The 18,519-nt window shown below is 35.8% G+C and overlaps 1 protein-coding gene across 2 annotated transcripts in view; it reads left to right on the forward strand.

Annotated features, from left to right (window-relative positions):
* XKR9 (XK related 9) overlaps positions 1-18,519 on the forward strand; it is a 40,641-nt gene that overhangs the window by 10,078 nt on the left and 12,044 nt on the right. The gene's annotated exons all lie outside the window — the stretch shown is intronic.

Consider the following 18,519-nt stretch of genomic DNA (forward strand, 5'->3'; position numbering starts at 1 on the left):
TTCACTAGTACTTTCTTTTGCTGTGGGCAAAATGTTATTACATCCAACCACTGAGTTTCAAATTTTGACTATTATAATTTTTATATTTGGAAACTCTATTTGGTTCTTTTCAAGTCTGCTATGTCACTTTTTATAATTTCCTTAGTTGTTTCATTTATAATTGCAATGTCTGAAGCCTTTTCAGGTTTGTTCCAACTGGTTCTGCTTCTGCTATCGAGTACTCATATTGCCTTGTTTTCCTGTGTACCTGGTGTCAATGATCATGTTCTGGTCATTGCTCTTGAAAAAATTATTTGTGGGGCCTTCACCAAGCCCTCTGTAGAGGCTTTGAGTTTATTCTTAGGAGATGCCTAAAAGGTCTATCATATGGGATCTACATTTAAATTCTTAGCTTGAGGTTCCTTGGTCTTACTTAGGTAATGCATAACTGGTATACGACTCTGTTCCAGGAAAGTCTGTGTCAGCAATAAATATACTGATCAGTTTTTAAACAAATCAGCTTATTAAGGTATAATTTTACATATGATAAGATGCACATATACATATATAAAAGATATCTTAAGAGTTTTGAGTCATTTAGTCTTCTAATCCATGAACAAGGTTTTTCTGTCCATTTATTTAGACTTTTGAAAATTTCCTTAAACAAAGTTTTGTGGTTTTTTCACGTATAGGTCTTTTTTTAAAGTTTATTTATTTACTTTGAGAGAGAGAGAGAGAAAGAGAGAGAAAGAGCATGTGCAAGAGGTGGGGGAGCAGAGAGAGAGGGAGGGAGAGAATCTCAAGCAGATTCTGCACTGTCGGTGCAGAGCCCTATGTAGGGCTTGATCTCATGAACCACGAGATCATGACCTGAGTAGAAATCAAGAGTCTAACACTCAACGGTCTGAGCCACCAGGTGTCCTTAATGTATAGGTCTTATATATGTTTTGTTATAGTTATCCCTAAGTGTTTCATTTTTTTGGATGCTATTATAAGTGCTATTTATTTTTAATTTTAATTTCTAATTCTTTATTGCTGATATATAAAAGTATAGTTTTTATTTTTTAAATGGATTTAAAAAAACTGAAGTATAGTTTATATATTAGTTTCAGATGTACAACACAGTAATTCAACTATTACATATGTTACAAAATGCTCACCAGGATAAGTGTGGTTACCATCTGTCACCACACAAAGTTATTATATTATCGACTACATATCCTATACTGTACTTTTTATCCTCATTTATTTTATAACTGGAGGTTTGTACCTCTTACTCCCCTTCACCTATTTTGCTTATCCTCTCATTCCCTGCTTCTGGTAACTGCCAGTCTGTATTTATGAGTTTGTTTCTGTTTGTCTTGTTTTGATTTTTAGATTCCACAGATAAGTGAAATCATATGATATTTGTCTTTCTCTGACTTATTTCACTCAGCATAATGCCTTCAAGGTCCATCCATGTTGTTGCAGAATGAGCAAGAGCTCATTCTTTTATGGCTGAGTAATACTCCATTGTGGGAGTGCCTGGGTGGTTCAGTCGGTTAACTGCCAGACTCCTGATTTTGCCTTAGGTCATGACTCACGGTTCGTGAGATCGAGCCCTGTGTTGGGCTCTGCACTGAAAGCATGGAGCCTGCTTGGTATTCTCTCTCTCCCTCTCTGCCCCTTCCCCACTTCTGCACACGTGCACATGCACTCTCTCTCAAAATAAATAAACATTAAAAAAATACTCTGTTGTGAATATACTACATCATCCTTATCCATTCATCTATTGATAGATACTTTGGTTGCTTCCGTATCTTGGTTATTGTAAATTATGCTGAAGTACACATAGGAGTGCATATATCTTTTTGAATTACTATTTGTGGGGGGGGTAAATGTGGAAGTGAAATTATTGGATTGTATAGGATTTCTATTTTTAATTTTTTGAGGAAACTATGTTGTTTTCCATAGTGGATGTACCAATGTATATTCCCACCAATAATGCATGAGGGTTTGCTTTTCTCTACCTCCTTGCCAACACTTATTTTATGTCTTTTTGATACTAGCCATTCTGATTGGTGTGAGGTGATATCTCATTGTGGGTTTCGATTTGATTTCCCTGATAATTGGTGATGTCGAGCATGTTTTCATGTGTCTGTATGTCTTTTTTGGAAAAAAATATCTCTTCAGGTTGTCTGCCGATTTTTTTATCAGATCATTGTGGGTTTTTGGTGTTGAGTTGTATGAGTTCTTTACATATTTTGAATATTAACCCCTTGTCAGATATATCATTTGCAAATATGATAGGTTACCTTTTTTTTGGTTGATGGTTTCCTTTGTTTTGTAAAATCTTTTTAGTTTGATACAGTCCCAGTAGTTTATTTTTGCTTTTGTTTCCCTTGCCTGTGGAGACAGATCCAGAAAAATGTGGCTAAGGCTGATGTCAAGAGTTTACTGCTTGTGTTTTCTTTTAAAAGTTTTATGGTTTTAGGTATTACATTTGGGTCTTTAAACCATTTTGAGTTTATTGTTGTGTTAAAAAGTGGTCCGGTTTCATTCTTTTGCTTGTAGCTGTACAGTTTTCACAGCACCATTTATTAAGGAGACTGTCTTTTTCCCATTGTATATTCTTGCTTAGTTTTTGTGGATTAATTGACATACAAGCATGGGTTTATTGCTGGACATTATTCTATTCGTCGATTTATGTGTCTTTTTTTTTTTGGTGCCAATACCATGCTGTATTTTAAAAAAATGTTTATTTTTGAGAGAGAAAGCATGAGCGGGATAAAGGCAGAGAGAGAGGGGGGCAGAGGATCTGAAAACGGGCTCTGTGCTGACAACAGAGAGCCTGACGTGGGGCTTAAACTCATGAACTATGAGATCATGACCTGAGCTGAACTCAGAGGCTTACCTGACAGAGCCACCTGGGTGCCCCAATACCATACTATTTTGATTACTATAGTTTTGCAGTATAGTTTGAGATCTGGGATTATGACACCTCCAGCTTTGTTCTTTCTTAACATTGCTTTGGTTTTTCAGGATCTTTTGTATTTCCATACAATTTTAGGATTATTCATTTTAGTTTTGTGAAAAGTACTGTTGGTATTTTGATAGGGTATTTTGTGTTGGATCTTTAGATTACTAGAGTAATATGAACATTTTAACAATATTTGTTTTTCCAATCCACAAGCATGGTATATTTTCTCACTTGTTGTGTTTTCTTCAGTGTCTTACAGTTTTTAGTGTACAGGTTAAATTCACTTCCTTGGCTAAATTTATTCCTAGGTATTTTATTCTTTTTTAATTTTTTTAATGTTTATTCATTTTTGAGAGACAGAGAGAGACAGAGCATGAGCAGGGAAGGGGCAGAGAAAGGGAGACACAGAATCCAAAGCAGGCTCCAGGCTCTGAGCTGTCAGCACAGAGCCCAACGTGGGGCTTGAACTCACAAACTGCGAGATCATGACCTGAGCTGAAGTCGGATGCTCAACCGACTGAGCCACCCAGGCACCCCCACTAGGTATTTTATTCTTTTTGATGCATTTGTAAATGGGATTTTTCTTTCTTTCTGCCAGTTAGTTGTTTGTGTGTAGAAACACAACACATTTCTGTATGTTGATTTTGTATCCTGCAACTTTACTGAATTCGTTTATTAATTCGAATAGTTTTTTGGTGGAGTCTTTAGGGTTTTTATATATAGTATCATGTCATCTACAAATAGTGACAGTTTAACTTTTTTCTTACCAATCTGGGTGCCTTTTATTTCCTTTTTTGCTGTGGCTAGGACTTCTAGTAATAGGTTGAATAAAAGTAATGAGAGTGGACATCTTGTCTTGTTCCTAATCTTAGATGAAAGCTCACAGGTTTTCACCAATGAGTATGATATTGGCTTTGGGTTTGTCATACATGGTTTTTATTATGTTGAGGTATGTTCCCTCCAAGCCCAATTTGTTAGAGTTTCTATCATGAATGGATGTTGTGCTTTGTCGGATGTTTTTCTGCATCTCTTGAGAGGATCATGATTTTTATCCTTCATTCTTGTTTTTTATAATGATCTTCTATCCTATGACTTTGATAGGGTCACTTATTAGTTCTAATAGCTTTTTTGGTAGACATTTACTAGTTACAGTAACTCTTTTGTAGACTCCTTAGGAATTTTTTTTAGGAATTTTTTACATAGGGAAGCATGCCGTTTCGAAAGAAACCATATTGTCTTGATTACTGTAGCTTTATAATACTCCTTTATGTCATATGCTTTTCACTCCTTTACAGTAGACTTTATTTTTTTAGAGCAGTTTTACGTTCAAAGAAAAATTGAGTAGAAAGTAAAGTTCTCATATATCCCCTAATCCCCCATCAACAGCTTTCTATACTAGCAACAGTCCTTACCAGAATGTTACATTTGTTACAATTGATGAACTTCTATTAACACATTATCATCACCCAAAGTCCATAGTTTACACTGGAGTTTATTCTTGGTGTTGTACATTCTGTGGGTTTTGACAAATGTATAATGACATGTATCCACCATATAGTATCATATGTAATAGTTTCACTGCCCTAAGAATCCTTTGGGCTCTGTCATCCCTACTGCCTCCCTAACCCCTGGCAACTACTGATCTATTTACTGTCTTCCAGTTCTTTCCCAGAACATTATACAGTTAGAATCATGAAGTATGTAGCCTTTCAGATTGGCTTCCTTCCCTTAGCAATAGGCATTTAACATTCTTTTGTATCTCTTCATTTCTTTTAGCACTAAATGATATTCCTTTGTCTGAATGTATCACAGATTATTTATCCATTTACCCAAGGAAGTATATCTTAGTTTCCAAGTTTTGGGAATTATGAATAAAGTTACTGTGAGTATTCATGTATAGGCTTTGTGTGGACATAAATCTTCACTAATTTGATACATACCAAGGAACTGGTATGTATTGCTGGATCATATGGTAAGAGTAAGTTTTTTTTTTTTTTTTTAAACAGAGTATGTGTGTGTGTGTGTTTAAAGTTTATTTATTTTGAGAGAGAGAAAAAAATGAGTGGGGGAGGGGCAGAGAGAGGAAGAGACAAAATCCTATGCAGGTTCCATGTCATCAGTGCAGAGCCTGACATGGGGCTTAAACTCAAAAACTGTGAGATCATGACCTTAGCTGAGATCAAGAGTCAGACGCTCAACTGACTGAGCCACCCAGGTGCTCTAAGTATGTTTAATTTGGTAAGAAAATGCCAGACTATTTCCCAAAGTGGCTGTACCATTTTCTGTTCCCACCAGCAGTGATTGAAAGTTTGTATTGCTCCACATTCTTGCCAGTACTTGATGTCAGTATTCTGGATTTTGGCCGTTCTAATAGGTGGGTGGTGGTACCTCATTTTAACTTGCATTTACCTAATAACATATGATATGGAGCATGTTTTCATATGCTTGCTTGCTATCTATGTATCTTCTCAGGTGAGGTATCTATTCAGGTTTTTGCCCATTTTTTTAATCAGGTCATTTTTTTATTGTTGAGCTTTAAGAGTTCTTTATATATTTTGAATAACAGTTGTTTATCATATGTCTTTTACAATTATTTTCTCCCAATCTTTAGCATGTCTTCTCATTCTCTTGACATATCTTTACTTTCAATTTGTATGTGTCTTTATGTCAAAACTGGGTTTCTTCTAGACAACATATAGTTGGGTCTTGAAGTCATATATTCATTATGTTTTTTTTCAAAATTGTTTTGTCTATTTTAGGGCCTTTGTATTTCTACATAAATTTGAATCAGTTTTCCAGCTATTATAATTGGCATTGTCTTTAAAATGTCATTTTTCAATTATTTGTTTCCACTGAGTAGAAATACAACTGATCTTTTTTTTAACTTAATCTCCCAAGAACTTGCTGAACTCACATAGTCAATTTTTTGTTTGTTTGGTTTCTTGGTATTTTCTGTGTTAATCATCATGTCATTTACAAATAAGAATAGTTTGATTTCCTTTTTAAAAATGCTTATTCCTTTTATTTATCTTTTGTATTGCATCATTCTCTGTCTAGGTCTTCCAGTAAAATATTGAATAGAAGTGATGACAGTGACATTCTTGGTTTGTTTCTGATCTCAGGGATAAAGTGTTGAATCTTTGGCCGTTAAGTTTGGTGTTAGTTGCAAGGTGTTCATAGCTGCCCTTTATCAGATTAAAGAGATTTCATTCTCTTTTAATAATCTTGAGAGATTTATTTTTGTGGATTGATGTTTAATTTTGTCAAATATTTTTTTGTACCTGTTGAGATCATATGGTTTTTCATTAATTCATTTTTCATTGATTGATTTAAGGCTATTAAACCAACTTTGCATTCCTGGGACAGACCCTAATCGATCTTGATTTTTTTAATACATTGCTGAATTTCATTTGCAAATATTTCATCAAGCATTTTTGTGTCCATGCTCATAAGGGATATTTGTTTTACAACAAATTGTTTTACAATTTTCTTTTCCTTTTTTGGTGGGGGGTGCGGGAGGGAGAGTGTGCACATGTGTGCAAGTGGGGCAGAGGGAGGAGGGTGAGAGAGAATCTGATTCAGGACTTGATCTTACAACTGTGAGATCATGACCTGAGCCAAAAATCAAGAGTCAGATACTTAAGTGACTGAGCCCCCCAGGCGCCCTACAATTTTCCTTTAATGTCATTGGCGGGTTTTATTTTTTGTTATTTAGTTAAAAAAATGTTTATTTACTTAGAGAGAGGGAGGGAGGGAAGGAGGATGGGAGGGGCAGAGAGAGGGGGAGAGAGAGAATTCTAAGCAGGTTCCACACTGTCAGTGCAGAGCTGGACTCAGGGCTGGATCTCCTGACCTAAGCCAAACTCAGGAGATGTTTAACTGAGCCAACCAGGCACCCCTCACTGGCAGGTTGTAGATAGTTTTATGCTAGCCTCATAACCCAAGTTGGAAAGTGTTCCTTCTTTGTTTATTTTCTGAAGGAGTTAGTATAAGACTGGTGCTATTTCTTCCATAAATGTTAGAAAAAATGTATTGGATGGAGTTAATGTGTGTAGATTTTTTAGAACAATTAGATTTATTCAGATTTTCTGTTTGATCGTTTGTCAGTGTTAGTAAGTTGTGTTTTTCAGGAAATTTTTCTATTTCATCAGAGTTGTTCAGTTTATTGGTGTAAACTTGCTCCTAATATTCCCTTATTGTAGTTTTGCTCTCTATAGGCTCTTTAGTGCTGTCACCTTTTCTATTCCTGATATTGGCATTTTGTGTTCTTTACCTCTCCCCACCCCACAGCAGTCTTGTTTGAAATTTATCAGTGTCTAATGTCTTTTTAAAGAACCAGATTTTGACTTTGTTTTTTCTATGTTTGTCTCTTACTTATTTTATTGATTTTTGCTTTTATCTTTATTGTTGTCTTCTTTCTATGTGTTTAGGGCTTTTTTCCCCCTCTTTTTGTAGTTCATTTCTGTGAAAACCTATATCATTACTATTAACCCTTTCTTTTTTCTAATAAAAGTATTTAAGCTATAAAGATTTTCCAAACCTTTGAATTAGCTGTTTTCCAGACATTTTGATAGTTTGTGCTTTTATTATCAATCAGTTCAAAAACTGTTTGCTTTCCATGTGACTTCATCTTTTACCCAAATGTTAGGCTGTATTTAAATAATTTTTCAGGTATTCAGGTGTTCTGTAGATATTTTAATATTGATTTCTAATTAATTCCATTATTAGCTAACATACTTTTGACATTTCAATCTTTTGAAATTTATTTTGGTTTGTTTTACTGTCCTACATATGGTCCATCGTTATGATTTCATGTGTACTTGAAACATATGTGTTCTGTTGTTGTTAGTTGTAGTATTCTATAAATGAAATTTAGTAAATGTAGTTGATAGTATCACATAGAAATTCTACATTCTTAATGATTTCTTGCTTTGTCGTTAGGTGTGTTGGGAGAACTGGGTAGCCATTTGGGGGAAAAAAGCATATGTGAATTATAATTAGACTGGACCTTCATATAAAAGTCAGGCTTAGCTCATAACCTAGGATGGCACATGGTCTTGAAAAGGGTTTAGCTTGTTCAGTGATAAAGGTGAACTCTTTAGAAGTAGCTTGATAGAAACATACAGGTGGGTATTGGGAGAATTTTAAAATGTTGCAGTTTATGTCTTCAGCCTCCCAGTCTTTTATGTGAGAAAATATGTGTTCTAATTCCTGCTAGACAGAAGAACATATGAAAGGATAAATTGGAAGACTTTTGTTTCCAGGGTAGCACTACTCCCTACCCCTCCAAATCCAAACCACAAGGATAAGAAAAGAGGTGTTTTTGTCTGTATGCCATGTAAAGACCACAGATTGTAGAAATATACCAGACTAGAAGAGGAAACAATAGCAAGTATATGCGGCATTAGAACAGTAAAGTTTTGATTAACTTTAGAGTAGGGATAATTTAAGATTGCATGTTATGGATTATATTCTGGGTAAGTTATCAAACACCAGGATAGATTCCAATTGAATAAATAGTTAATGTAAAAAAGCAAAAAAAAAAAGTACTATAAGAAAACATGGGAGAATTTCTTTATAGCCTTGGAGTCAGAACTTTCTAACCATAACTCACCCATAAGCCATAAAATTATAGGTTTGACCTATAAAAATGCATGTCAATAAGCAAAAACAAAAATTCCCCAAGTCAGCAAAAACAAAAGCAAAGCAAAAAGAAAAGGCAACATTAACAGGGAAGAAAAATATTTGCAGCTTATAACAGACAAAGGGCTAGTCTTCTAATATTTAAAAAAATTTTTTTAACGTTTATTCATTTTTGAGAGACAGAGACACAACATGAGTGGGAAAGAGGCAGAGAGAGGGAGACACAGAATCTGAAGCAGGCTCCAGGCTGTGAGATGTCAGCACAGAGCCCAATGCAGGGCTCAAACTCACACACTGTGAGATCATGACCTGAGCCGAAGTCAGTCGCTCAACCAACTGAGCCACCCAGGCGTCCTAGTCTTCTAATATTTAAAGAGCTTGTGAAGTGAAAAGTAAAAGAAAAATATAATAGAAATAGAATAAGAAAATGGGAATTTTCTTTTTTTTTATTCATTTTTTTCATTTTTAAAAATTACATCCAAGTTAGCATATAGTGCAATAATGATTTCAGGAGTACATTCCTTGATGCCACTTACCCATTTAGCCCATAACCCCTGCAGCAACCCTCTGTTTGTTCTCTATATTTAAGAGTCTCTTATGTTTTGTCCCCCTCCTGTTTTTATATTATTTTTCCTTCCCTTCCCTTACGTTCATCTATTTTGTCTCTTAAAGTCCTCATGTGAACGAAGTCATATGGTATTTGTCTTTCTCTGACTAATTGCACATAGTTGCAAATGGCAAGATTTCATTCTTTTTGATTGCTGAGTAATACTCCACTATATGTATATGTGTGTGTGTATGTGTGTGTGTGTATGTGTGTGTGTGTGTGTGTGTGTGTGTGTGTGTGTGTGTGTGTATATATATGCGCCACATCTTCTTTATCCATTCATTCGTCAGTGGACATTTGGGCTCTTTCCTTACTTTGGCTATTGTCAATAGCACTGTTATAAACATTGGGATGCATGTGCCTCTTTGAAACAGCACGCCTGTATCCCTTGGATAAATACCTAGTAGTGCAATTGCTGGGTTGTAGGGTAGTTCTATTTTTAGTTTTTTGAGGGACTTCCATATTGTTTTCTAGAGTGGCTAGATCAGTTTGCATTCCTACCAGCAGTGCAAAAGAGATCTTCATTTTCCACATCCTCACCAACATCTGTTGTTACCTGAGTTGTTAATGTTAGCCATTCTGACAGGTGTGAGGTGGTATCTCATTGTAGTTTTAATTTGTATTTCCCTGATGATGAATGATGTTGAGTATTTTTCATGTGTTGGTTGGCCATCTGGATGTCTTCTTTGGAGAAGTGTCTATTCATGTCTTTTGCCCATTTCTTCACTGGATCTTTTTTTTTTTTTTTTTTTTTTTTTTTTTTTGAGTGTTGAGTTTGAGAAGTTCTTTATAGATTTTGGATGCTAACCCTTTATCTGATATGTTGTTTGCCAGTATCCTTTCCCATTCCGTCAGTTGCCTTTTAGTTTTGCTGCTTGTTTCCTTTACTGTGCAGAAGCTTTTTATTTTGATGAGGTCCCAGTAGTTCATTTTTGCTTTTGTTTCCCTTGCCTCTGGAGACGTGTTGAGTAAGAAGTTGCTGTGGCCGAGGTCAAAGAGGTTTTTGCCTGCTTTCTCCTTGAGGATTTTGATGGCTTCCTGTCTTACATTTAGGTCTTTCATCCATTTGAGTTTATTTTTGTGTATGTTTATTTTTTTGTTTTATTTTATGTGTAAGAAAGTGGTCCAGGTTCATTTTTCTGCATGTCGCTGTCCAGTTTTCCCAGCACCACTTGCTGAAGAGACTGTCTTTATTCCATTGGATATTCTTTCCTGCTTTGTCAAAGATTAGTTGGCCATACGTTTGTGGGTCCATTTCTGGGTTCTCTGTTCTGTTCCATTGATCTGAGTGTCTGTTTTTGTGCCAGTACCATACTATCTTGATGATTACAGCTTTGTGATAAGCTTGATGTATGGAATTATGATGCCTCCAGCTTTGATTTTCTTTTTCAGGATTGCTTTGGCTATTCAAGGTCTTTTGTGTTTCCATACAAATTTCAGGATTGTTCTAGCTCTGTGAAGAATGTGAAGAATGCTGGTGTTATTTTGATAGGGATTGCATTGAATATGTAGATTGCTTTGGGTAGTTTTGACATTTTAATGACGTTTGTTCTTCCTATCCAGGAGCATGGAATCTTTTTCCATTTTTTTGTGTCCTCTTCAGTTTCTTTCATAAGCTTTCTATAGTTTTCAATTTATAGGTTTTTCACCTTTTTGGTTAGGTTTATTCCTTGGTATTTTATGGTTTTTGGTGCAATTGTAAATGGGATCAATTCCTTGATTTCCCTTTCTGCTGCTTCATTATTGGTGTATAGAAATGCAATCAATTTCTGTACATTGATTTTATATCCTGCAAGTTTGCTGAATTCATGCATCAGTTCTAACAGTTTTTTGGTGGAATCTTTTGGGTTTTCCACATAGAGTTTCATGTTGTCTGCAAAGAGTGAAAGTTTGACTTCCTCCTTGTCATTTTTGATGACTTTTATTCCTTTGTGTTGTCTGATTGCTGAGGCTAGGACTTCCAATACTATGTTGAATAAGTGGCGAGAGTTGACATTCCTGTTATGTTCCTGACCTTAAGGGGAAGGCTCTCCGTTTTTCCCCATTGAAGATGATATTAGCAGTGGGTTTTTCATATATGACTTTCATGATCTTGAGGTATGATAATTTTATCCCTACTTTCTTGAGGGTTTTTATTAGGAAAGGATGCTGTATTTTGTCAAGTGCTTTGTCTGCATCTATTGAGAGGATCATGTGGTACATGTCCTTTATTTTATTGATGTGATGTATCATATTGATTGTTTTGTGGGTATTGAATCAGCCCTGCATCCCAGCTGTAAATCCCACTTGATCGTGGTGAATAATTCTTTTAATACATTGTAGGATCTGGTTGGCTAGTATCTTGTTGGGAATTTTTGCATCCATGTTCATCAGGGAAATTGGTCTGTAGTTCTCCTTTTCAGTGGGGTCTGGTTTTGGGACTAAGTTAATTCTGGCCTCGTAGAATGAGTTTGGAAGTTTTCCTTCCATTATTATCCTTCCATTATTATATTCCTTCCATTATTTTTTGGAAGAGCTTCAAAAGAATAGGAGTTAAGTCTTGTTTAAATGTTTGGTAGAATTCCCATGGAAAGCCATCCAGCCCTGGACTCTTGCTTTTTGGGAGATTTTGATTACTAATTCAGTTTCTTTACTGGTTATTGGTCTGTTCAAATTCTCTATTTCTTCCTGTTTCAGTTTTGGTAATATATATGTTTCTAGGAATTTGTCCATTTCCTCCAGATTGCTAAATTTATTGGCATATAATTACTCTTAATATTCTCTTATTGTGTTTCTGCAGTGTTGATTGTGATCTCTCCTCTTTCATTTTTTATTTTATTTATTCGGGTCATTTCCCCTTTTTTTTTTGATCAAACCGGCTAGGGTTTATCAATTTTGTTAGTTCTTTCAAAGAACCAGCTCCTGGTTTCATTAATCTGTTCTACTGCTTTTTTGGTTTCACTAGCATCAATTTCTGCTCTAATCTTTAGTATTTCCTGTCTTCTGTTGGTTTTGGGGTTTATTTGCTGTTCTTTTTCCAGCTCTTTAAGGTGTAAGGTTAGGTTGTGTGTGTGAGATCATTCTTCCTTCTTTAGGAGGGCCTGGATTGCTATACACTTCCCTCTTATGACTGCCTTTGCTGTGTCCCAGAGGTTTTGGGCTGTGGTGTTATCATATTCATTGGCTTCCATGTACTTTTAATTTCCTCTTTAACGTCTTAGCCCATTCATTCTTTAGTAGGATGTTCTTTAGTCTCCAAGTATTTGTTATCTTTCCAGATTTTTTCTTGTGGTTGATTTTGAGTTTCATAGCATTGTGGTCTGAAAATATGCACAGTATGATCTTGATCTTTTTGTACTTTTGAGGGCTGATTTGTGTCCTAGTATATGATCTGTTCTGGAGAATGTTCCATGTGCACTGGAGAAGACTGTGTATTCTGCTGCTTTAGGATGAAATGTTCTGTATATATCTGTTAAATCCATCCAGTCCAGTCATTCAAAGCCATTGTTTCCTTGTTGATTTTCTGTTTAGATGATCTGTCCATTACTGTGAGTAGGGTGTTGAATTTCCCTATTATTATAGTATTATTAATGAGTTTCTGTATGTTTGTGATTAATTGATTTATATATTTGGGAACTTTCATGTTTGGAGCATAAATGTTTACAGTTGTTAGATCCTCTTGATAGACCCCTTAATTATGATATAATGCCCTTTTTCATCTCTTGTTACAATATTTATTTAAAAATCTAGGTTGTCTGATATAAGTGTTGCTACTCCAGCTTTCTTTTGGCAACCATTAGCATGATAGATGGTTCTCCATCCCCTTACATTCAATCTGCAGGTTTGTTTAGGTTTAAAATGGGTCTCTTATAAACAGCATATAGATGGATCTTGTTTTCTTATACATTCTGTTATCCTGTGTCTTTTGATTGGAGCATTTAGTCCATTGACATTTAGAGTGAGTACTGAAAGATATGAATTTATTGCCATTATGTTGCCTGTATAAAATGGGAATTTCCAATAGAAAAATGGGAAAAGAATAAGATACTTCATAAAAAAAGGAAATGCAGGTGGCTCTTAAATTATGTGAAAGATGCTGTGCCTTGTTCATAATTAAAAAAATGCCAACTAAAAGTTCACTGAGATGTTTGTCACTTACCAGATTGGCAAAAATCCAAGTGATAATATACTCTCTTGGAAAGGCATGGGAAAACAGGTACTCTTATATTTCATTGATGGGAGGATGGATTGGTACAATCCCTGTGAAGGCAATTTGATTATATTTCAAATGTATATATATACCTTTTGGCCAGACGTTCCTCTTCTGGGAATTTATCATACTTGCATACATGTAAAATGACACATATGAACACAATTTTCAGTCATAGCTTTTTTTTTTTTTTTGTAAAAGGCGAATAATAGAAACAGTTTCAATAAATGTCTGTTGGGAGAGTTTATGGTATATCCAAGGCAATGGGGTACTTCATAGCTATCACAAAGAATGTTAAGTACTTTATGTACTGAAATGAAAAGATCTCCAAGATGTATTTTTTCTGAGTTTTTATTTAAATTCCATCTAGTTAACATACAGTGTAATACTAGTTTCAGGTGTAGAATTTAGTGACTAATCACTTACCTACATCACTTGGTGCTCATTTCAAGTGCCCTCCTTAATACCCATCACCTATTTAACCCATGTCCCCCCTCCCACCTTGCCTCCAGTAACCATCAGTTTGTTCCCTATAGTTAATAGTTTGTTTCTTGGTTTGCCTCTCTTTTTTTCCCCTCATATGTTTATTTGTTTTGTTTTTTAAATTCTACATGAGTGAAATCATATGATATTTGTCTTTCTCTAACTCATTTCACTTAGCATAATACTCTCTAGGTAAGCGTAATACTCTCCATCCATGTCATTGAAAATGGCAGGTTTTCATTCTTTTTGTGGCTTTGTAATATCCCATTGTGTGTGTGTGTGTCTGTGTGTGTCGCACCCCAGACACACACCACATTTTTTTTTATCCATTCATCAGTCAGTGGACCTTTGGGCTCTTTCCATTATTTGGCTGTTGTTAATAATGCTGCTATAAACATTGGGGTGCATGTATCCCTTCAAATCAGTATTTTGTATCATTTGGGTAAATACCTAGTAGTGCAACTAATGGATCATAGGGTAGTTCCATTTTTAACTTTTTGAGGAACCTCCATACTGTTTTCCAGAGTGGCCGCACCAGTTTGCCTTCCCACCAGCAGTGCAAAAGAGATCCTCTTCTCTGCATCCTCACCAACATCTGTTGTTGCCTGAGTTGTTAATGTGAGCCATTCTGACAGGTGTGAGGTGGTATCTCATTGTGGTTTTGATTTGTATTTCCCTGATGATGAGTGATGTGGAGCATCTTTTCATGTGTCTGTTAGCCATCTGTACATTTTCTTTGGAAAAAATGTTTTTTCATGTCTTCTGCCCATTTTTTAACTGGATTATTTGTTTTTTGGCATGTTGAGTTTGATAAGTTCTTTATATGTTTTGGTTACTAATCCTTTATCAGATATGTCATTTGCAAATATCTTCTCCCATTCTGTAGGTTGCCATTTAGTTTTGTTGATTGGTTTCTTTACTGTGCAGAAGCTTTTTTTTTTTAAATGAGGTCTCAATAGTTTATTTTTGCTTTTGTTTCCCTTGCCTATGGAGACATATCTAGAAAGAAGTTGCTATGGCTGATGTGAAAGAGGTTACCACCTAGAATTTTGATGGTTTCTGGTCTCACATTTAGGTCTTTCATCCATTTTGAATTTATTTTTGTGTGTGGTGTATCAAAGTGGTCCAGTTTCATTCTTTTGCATGTTGCTGTTCAGTTTTCCCAGCACCATTTGTTGAAGACTATCTAAGATATACATGTGTGTATGTGTATATGTATATATGTATATATATATTTTAATTTTTTTGATGTTTATTTTTGAGAGAGAGAGTAAGAGAGAGAGAGAGAGAGAGAGAGAGAGAGAGAGAGAGTGTGAGCAGGGGAGGGACAGAAAGAGAGGGAGACACAGAATCTGAAGCAGGCTCCAGGCTTTAAGCCATTATCACAGAGCCCGACGCGAGGCTCAAATCCATGACCTATGCGTTCATGACCTGAGCCAAAATTGGATGCTCAACCTACTGAGCCACCCAGGTGCCTCTAAGATATATTTTTAAGTGAAAAGGCAAGGTGCAGGCAGTAAGTATAATATACAATCTGTGTAAAAGAAGGTGGTGAAAGGCTTATATGCTTGTTTTTGCTTGCATATACATTAACAAACTCTAGAAAGGTATGCCTGAAACCAGTAACAGTGAATTCTTGTGGTCATAGGGGAGGGTAAAAACTGGGTAGTTGGGCCATAGGAGTGGGAAGAAGTTTTTTCAGTGAATAACTTTTTGTATTTTTTGATTTTTGAATTATGTATTTTGCCTGCTCAAAGAATTAAACAAAAGAAGAAAAGAAAAAGTTGAATTAGATTGGCTCTTAGTGAAAAATGCCTGCCAGCTAGATAAACTAAAACTCTTCCTTCTTTTTGTCTTTCTTTTTCTTTGCGTTTTAGTTAGTGTAAGAAGTGGCAGAATACTGAGACAAATAGAAATAAGCAAAAATTAAAACAGTAAAAATGGGCAAATTATCCCAGGGTTTGTCCAGACTAAGTAGAGAAAAAATTGAGACATACTGAATTATGGATTCATTTCCTTATAGGGTAGCTAAATTGAGTTTGTGTTGGTAGATGAAAGACAAGGAATATCAACATGAATTATTTATTAGATATAAGTGCCTGTTGTTAGTAAGTATGCTGTTACTGCTCAGGGGTCTGTGAAAAAAATGTTTCACTTTTCAGAATATAAGTTAGATGACCCTTTCGCATTTCCATTTTATGTATGATTTGTGATAAAATCTTTTTCTTTGTCAAAGGAGACTTTCCCTTTGATAGATACATGAAAGACATTTGAATTATTTAAAATATGGAATTTATTTTTGCTCCTTTTGAATACATTGTAAAAAAAAGTTCAAATTGTATAAAACAGAATACATTGGGTGATGAGTCTCTTCCTTCCCACAGATCCCTACACCCTTCTTTATAGAGTTTCTCAAATGGTCATTAAATAGTTGAACCCTCTTTCTTATTTATTTTCTATCTGAAACTCTTTAGAGACATGTCCTTTAGTAATGTTCAAATTTCCTAGGTTGCAATATTTATGAAACTTTAGGATCTGGATCTTTTACCTCAAACTCAAAATATTTGGGGATTTTCCTAGATATTTTATTGTTGATGATCTCTCATTTAATCATACTTTGTATGATTCAGCCTTCTCAAATTTATTGAGACTTCTTCTAAGGCTCAGCATATAGTCTAACTTGGTGAATAGTCCATGTGCATTTGAAATGAATTTATAATTTGCTATTGTTGGGTGCAGTGTTCTATGCATGTAAATTAGGGCGTTTAGGCTGATAGTGTTATTAAAATCTTCAGTATGCTTATTGATTTTTTCTTTTGGCCTTTTTCTTTCAGTTACTGAGAGATGCATGTTAAAATCCTCAACTAAGATTATGAATTTGTCTTTTTCTCCCTTTATTTTTGATAATTTTTGCTTCAGGTATTTAAAGCTCCAATATTAGGTACACACAGATGTCTTCATGAAGAATTTATTCTTACATCGTTTTGACATGACCCTCTTTTTCCCTGGTAATAATCCTTGATCTGAGGTCTCTTTTGTCTGAGATATTAATATAACCCTACCAACTACTTTTTTCTAATTTTCTTTCAAACTATCTGTATATTTATGTTTAAAGAGTGTCTATTGTGGGGTGGCTGTGTGGCTCAGTCAGTTAAGCGTCTGACTTCGGCTCAGGTCATGATCTCATGGCTTGTGAGTTTGAGCCCCATGTCGGGCTCTGTGCTGACAGCTCAGAGCCTGGAGCCTGCTTCAGATTCTGTGTCACCCTCTCTCTCTGCCCCTCCCCCACTTGTGCTATGTCTCTCTCTCTCTCTCTCTCTCTCTCTCTCTCTCTCTAAAATAAACACTAAAAAAATTTATTAAAAAAGAGTGTCTACATAGATCAATGGAATAGAATAGAAACCCCAGGACTAGACCCACAAAATTATGGCCAACTAATCTTTGACAAAGCAGGAAAGAATATCCAATGGAAAAAAGACAGTCTCTTTAACAAATGGTGCTGGGAGAACTGGACAGCAACATGCAGAAGAATGAAACTAGACCACTTTCTTACACCATTCACAAAAATTAACTCAAAATGGATAAAGGACTTGAATGTGAGACAGGAAACCATCAAAACACTAGAGGAGAAAGCACGAAAAGACCTCTCTGACCTCAGCCACAGCAATTTCTTACTTGACACATCCCCAAAGGCAAGGGAATTAAAAGCAAAAATGAACTATTGGGACCTCATGAAGATAAAAAGCTTCTGCACTGCAGAGGAAACAACCAACAAAACTAAAAGGCAACCTACAGAATGGGAAAAGATATTTGCAAATGACATCGGACAAAGGGCTATCCAAAATCTATAAAGAACTCACCAAACTCCACACCTGAAAAACAAATAATCCAGTGAAATAATTGGCAGAAGACACAAATAGGCACTTCTCTAAAGAAGACATCCAGATGGCCAACAGGCACATGAAAAGATGCTCAACATCGCTCCTCATCAGGGAAATACAAATCAAAACCACACTCAGATATCACCTCATGCCAGTCAGAGTGGCCAAAATGAACAAATCAGGAGACTAAAGATGCTGGAGAGGATGTGGAGAAACGGGAACCCTCTTGCTGTTGGGAGCGCAAACTGGTGCAGCCACTCTGGAAAACAGTGTGGAGGTTCCTCAAAAAATTAAAAATAGACCTACCCTATGACCCAGCAGTAGCACTGCTAGGAATTTATCCAAGAGATACAGGAGTACTGATGCATAGGGGCACTTGTACCCCAATGTTTATAGCAGCACTCTCAACAATAGCCAAATTATGGAAAGAGCCTAAATGTCCATCAACTGATGAATGGATAAAGAAATTGTGGTTTATATACACAATGGAGTACTACGTGGCAATGAGAAAGAATGTAATATGGCCCTTTGTAGCAACGTGGATGGAACTGGAGAATGTGATGCTAAGTGAAATAAGCCATACAGAGAAAGACAGATACCATATGTTTTCACTCTTATGCGGATCCTGAGAAACTTAACAGAAACCCATAGGGGAGGGGAAGGAAAAAAAAATAGGTTAGAGTGGGAGAGAGAGCCAAAGCATAAGAGACTCTTAAAAACTGAGAACAAACTGAGGGCTGATGGGGGGTGGGAGGGAGGGGAGGGTAGGTGATGGGCC

The sequence above is a fragment of the Panthera onca genome, chromosome F2, assembly GCF_046562875.1.
Source record: "Panthera onca isolate mPanOnc1 chromosome F2, mPanOnc1 haplotype 2, whole genome shotgun sequence".
NCBI lineage: Eukaryota > Metazoa > Chordata > Mammalia > Carnivora > Felidae > Panthera > Panthera onca.